We start from the raw sequence: 5850 nt of genomic DNA on the forward strand, positions 1-5850 counted from the left end.
TATTATAACAATGTATCTACACCATTTAGATATGACCAAGAGATAAAGAATTAATAAAAAAAATGTATATTTCATTTGCAAATGATAGTAAAAAATTAAAACTACCCAATATTAACAAGATACACATAATAATCTCTTAGTGCTAGTGACATCACCGGTTCATAGAGCCAAATCATAGTGCCCACAACCAATATAGAGCTTCATCGCCGTAATGTAGAGCTCACTACAAGAATACATTAGGTTTTAGTGTCAACATCAAACAAATGCATTTGGTGTCGCCGCTAATGATCAGACGTCGTCGCTAAAAGTCAACGACATTAGACCCCTTTCATCCTCACTTTCTTTCCCATGGATTGATTTTTCCCTTTTCGTCCTCAGTTCTCTATGCTCACCACCGAGACCTTTGCAAAATCATCAACTTGTACACTGCCAGTAGTCCACCTCATCACCAACGACGACTTAGCTTATCATCGACGACGCCATGTGATGTCTTCACTACTTTTTTTCGTTTCCTTTTCTTCTATCCCTATTGAATCCTCATATATGTTCACATCATCATAAGTTTTGGTGTATTTTAAGATTTTCTATAAACTCTTTATATATATATATATATATATATATATATATATATATATATATATATATATATATATATATATATATATATATATATATATATATATCACAAATGTGAATATCATAATAAAACATAAGTAATTTATGTTTATCTGCTTTGTTTTTGTGTATGCAATAATGTATTAAGAGTGTGAATTGTTCTTGCCCTCGAGTTTTATGTTCACGTTGACTAACACTATCAATGAATATCTACAATTCTTAGGTTGGGAGTTAAACTCCTTTCAAATTTAATACTACATTTCATATATGAGCAATGTCTGTTTCATATGATATAATAGAACATGACAATCTTATATTATGTTTGTTATGTATTACATTGAGAAAAAAAAAATCCACTTAATTAGGCTAAATTTACAATTTTTTTTTTTTGGCAAAAATTGTAATAAGGTGGTACCAACGAAGAGCGTGAATGTTTTTATAAGTATCAATCTTCTTTTTATCAAGTATGACAAAGACATTTGATGAATTTAGAATATGATTGTATAGTTTATATAAAAAATTGCTTGTTTACATAATTTGCTAAGAACATCTCCAACCCACCCTCAAATGTCATTTTTTCTCTATTTTCTCTCCCATTCTTCTCCAACCCTACCCCATTTCTCCCCCCATATTTGGAGATGTGAATAGTATTACCCAATATATTGGGTGATACTATTCATATCTAAAAATATGAGGATGAAATTTCAATTGTCGGGTTTAATCCCTAATTTTATATATTTATACATTTATAGTTTATTTTATCTATTAGATTTAATTTAAATATAATGTTTAATATTTATAATATTATGAAATATAATAAATTATATTAATTAATCAAAAATATAAAATTTATTTTTATTTGTTAAAACAAAATTAATAGAGGGGTGTGTTTGACAATCTATCTAAGTTGAAATAATATAATATACTAGGAATATACTTTTTGGGGTTAAAAATAAGGTAAAAAATGGAGTACGGTTGGAGATGAAACACTATTTACCTCATTTTTTACTCCATTATTAAGAGAAAAAATAGGAGTGGGTTGGAGATGGTCTAAAATAAAAACAAAACATGGTTATATAAATAAATAGTACGTATCTAACAAGAATAAAGTCACATGGTTTGGTATAAATATGAAATATAGGAACACATGAGGGATCGAATATGGAATATAGCATTTGTATGTATATCTATATTTTGTATGTGTATTATGTATGTATATGTGTGTTTGTATTTGTATTACATATGCATATGTATCATGTTTGTATATGTGTTTTCTATGAGTAGTATGTATGTATATGTGTATGTTTATGTATAAAAAATTATATATGTAGTTTGAGTATTTGTAAAGTACAATGTTATAATGGAAAAAATAAGCATGCCGTTATTTTGTGAAGTATAATGTTATAATAATCACGAACTTAATTTGTAAAGTACAAGGGCTTAATATGTGTGTATTTGTATGTAATTTGGAAAGTACAATGCTATAATGAGAAAAATGAAAAAAAATAGTTTGTGTATCTGTATGCAGTTTTGAAAGTACAATGTTATAATGGAAAGTGCAATGTTAAATTTTATTCATATTGTGTTTCTATATTGTACATCTTGTAATTTTGTAGGCTATATATAGGGGTTAGTTGGGCAATACTCTTTTATATGATGGCGGATGTTACGGGCCTAAGACATGGAGGTGATGGAGTCGGGGATCCACCACCTCCAGTAGGCTTTGGTCACGGACAACACGAACAGGATGGTAAATCTTATTATGATATATTTATTAGTTATTTTTATTCATTTATTATAAGACATCGTGACTAATATTTTTAATTATATTTTTCACTTGAGTTTCGTTTCCTACAAAAAGAAGAGGTCTATCTCTCGATCTCCAAGCAATTCTCCTTCCAATGATGTTTTGTGCACTTTCTAGACTTTAAATTCGGTTTCTCAGAATAATTCTCTTCCAAAAAAACTCTCCAAAAACCTTTCAAAAAAGTCTCCTCAAAACGTAACAATGAAGGAGTATTTATAGTTTTGAAAATTCCGTGCTCCACGACGTGAACAAGGATGTGATGGCATGACTTTGGTACAATCCTTATCGGGCAAAGATTCTGACTTCCCGCGTTTTTATCTTTCAGAATACTCACTCCACGTCGTGATTTTGATGGCCAGGTCGTGATTTGGGTTTTTCGCTGGAATTTTCTTCTTTTAAGCTTCCATCCTCCAAAGTTCCAATTCTTGTCAATTCTGGCCCCTATTCTTCAAGAGTGTTTCTATTGGCTACAAAATACAATTTAATTCAATAAGTACTATATATATTTGCATATAACCAAAATATTAAATAAAATGTATTAAAATATTTCCTAAAAATGTGTATAAATATAGAAATATCATTTACACATGATATTAGGATGTATATATGGGAGAACGTCCCTTTTAGTGTATCTGATTCGGACAATGTTTCCCCTACTTTAAGGAATGCCAAAGTCGTGCATCTAAAGGTAACTTAAATAACATTTTAAGTTTAGTTGTAATTAGTATTTAATTAACTAACTTTTTTGTATTTATAGAGAAATTTTGATTTGGATAAGGTTAACTTGGATCACAAGCATATTTCAAAGAAGTAAGTTACGATATATTTAACTGTTTATTTAAAGTATAATTAATCTAATTTTTAATGTTAAATAAGACATCACTCGACTCAAAGCAATTTGTAAGCCTAATACCGATCGTCAAGGGGTATTTAGTAGCCCAGTAGTCGAGCAACAATACCTAAATGGTTAATTTGTAGTTTCATATAAGTGTTTGTATCGTCAAGGGGTATTTAGCAATCTAATTTTATGATGTTTATCATTTTTTGAAAATACGGAATCTTTTACTCCAAGAGATCAATCAACAAACTCAAGCTTCTTCTAAAGCAAGGGGTATAACACTAAAGGATTTAAAAAATATTTTGAAAGAATATTGGGTTATCAACGCGGCCAGAGGCATCGAGCGTGAACCTTCTAAGGTTGTATCTATGTACGATCAGGAACAACCACTGACACAGCCACTACCACAATCACAGTAATTGTTAGTTTAAGTGTATTTTAAAATTACAATGTTATAATGGGGAAAAAAAAGTAAGATGCTATAATCATCATGACCTTAATTTGTAAAGTAGTATGCTATAATGATATGTTGGTAACTGTTAGTTTAGTATAGTACAATGTTATAATGGAAAAATGAAAAAAAATATAATGTTATAGTGTATATAATGCTATAATGTATATGCAATATTGTGTAGGACGTAGTTTGGTTAAAGTTTTGATATGTTGGTATTTTGTATTTTGGTCATTTCTAGAAAGCACAATGCTATTATGAGATGTTGGTAATATATTTTGTTTTCTTTATAATGTCATGATTATAGGTCACAAGAAAAAATTAACAAAAAATAGAAACATGGTTGCTCTAAAGTACATGACGCAAAATAATAATAATAATAATAATAATAATAATAATAATAATAATAATAATAATAAAATCAATTGCTCTTCAAAAGGTACAATTTCAACCCCTTCAATCACATCAATCTCAAAACCGATTTTGAGGTTGCTTATATGAAAGAAATCAATATTAGTTTGAAGTTAAATCAAAATTGTAATTAAAAGTCACAACAAAGGGCTTTTTTGTGTATGATTCAAAAACTATTGGGTTGGATTTATAAAGCTTTTTTTAATATTTAAATAAAAAAACACTTTGTCTTAAAATTTTCCGATTGCCTGGAATTCATTTGTTGGGTTGATTATGGATATAAAGATTCTTGATCCTGCAAAGATGTAATCGGAAAATTGTTCATACTGATCAAAACTTTTCAATTGTACTTTCAACAATCTTGGAATCTGAGCATTAGGAGACTTGATTCAGATTAAAAAATTTCATCAAGATTAGTAAAATTCGTTACTTTTTTTTCAATTCGTTACTTTGAAAATACACAAAATGGCAAAAGAAAATATGCATTCAATTAACCAAAAGTAATAGTCCTACGTATTATACATATAATTATCGAGAGTTTATTTATTTTTAGCATTCCTTTTCCCATGAAATTAAACCTAAAAACCATATCAAAACAAGATGTGTATATATAGATTTAAGAAACAACACTAAGCTTGAGAGTTAAATTATGTATAAGATAATCACTGAAAACTCAAATCAAAATATTATAATAATACTCGCCTTCGACTATAACGTAATTCTGATAGCTATAACACAACTATTATAAAAATGGAGCATATTATTTTCCCTTGCAACAAAATTCATCAACTATGTTCCCATTTTACTTCAAAAAATCAAGATTCTAAGTGAACTTAGAAACAAATTTGGATGCTTTAGAGTCTAAGATAATGATCCCAATTTCAAAACAGTTATTTCCATGTTCAACATAGTTAAAAATTAAAACCTTGAATTATTAAGATGCTTCAAAAGAGATTTTACCTCAAATCAACATCTTTCATCAGTTTCGTGGTTACCCAACTGGGGTTTAATGTTTCTATTTTTTTTTCTTTTCGATTTTGGGAATGATCATCAAGAATCAGAAGAAGAAAGCAAGAAAATGAAGATGTGAGGCTGAAGTGCATGTGCGATTTCCGACTCCAGTTTGTAATACCTGCAAAACCGACAAAGGGAAGTCCAAAGACTAAAACAATCGTATCACTTTCCGATGAAGAAACGCAAAAATTACCTTAGCATTCGATCATAGTGCTCTAAAATCCATGTAAGCATATGAATCATGTTGATTAAGAACCTGAATTGGGATAAGATGCAATAGTTTTTCTAGAGAGATTAGGGTTTCGACCTGATAGCATATGAAATTGATTTTTGGCAAGGGCTTAACAGAAAATATGAAGATGGGTGAGTAAATGGATCCATAAACCCAATAGTTTGGGTCAACAGAGAAAGCCCAAAATATCAATTAAGATTTAAGAGTCCTTAAAAAATTTATATTATTTTTTAAATTTTGATGAGGTTTATTGTTGAATTGCTAGGTGTCAACCTCGTGAAAAATCATCAAAAGCATTAGAAAATCTATAGAAATCATCGAAAAACCACTTTTCTTAAATTTTACGCCATAGGCTTTACTTATATATACTAGGTAAGTTTCGGGGTCTGCTGCGTAGAAAGTAAATTTGGCATTTCATGCATCATTATAAATGTTTGTAAAAATATACATACAAAGCTAATATGGTAAGAAATTCCAAGTCT

At 29.1% G+C, this 5850-nt stretch overlaps 1 long non-coding RNA gene across 1 annotated transcript; it reads right to left on the reverse strand.

Moving 5' to 3' along the window:
- Nucleotides 1-2423: 2423 nt before the first annotated feature.
- Nucleotides 2424-5485, reverse strand: LOC111886714 (uncharacterized). The gene is made up of 3 exons (XR_002848530.3): nucleotides 5330-5485; nucleotides 5083-5254; nucleotides 2424-2889 (listed from the first exon to the last, which is right to left on the reverse strand). It is a non-coding gene; the product is annotated as an uncharacterized LOC111886714 (long non-coding RNA).
- Between the last annotated feature and the right edge of the window lie 365 nt (nucleotides 5486-5850).

Source organism: Lactuca sativa, chromosome 8 (assembly GCF_002870075.4).
Source record: "Lactuca sativa cultivar Salinas chromosome 8, Lsat_Salinas_v11, whole genome shotgun sequence".
Lineage (NCBI taxonomy): Eukaryota > Viridiplantae > Streptophyta > Magnoliopsida > Asterales > Asteraceae > Lactuca > Lactuca sativa.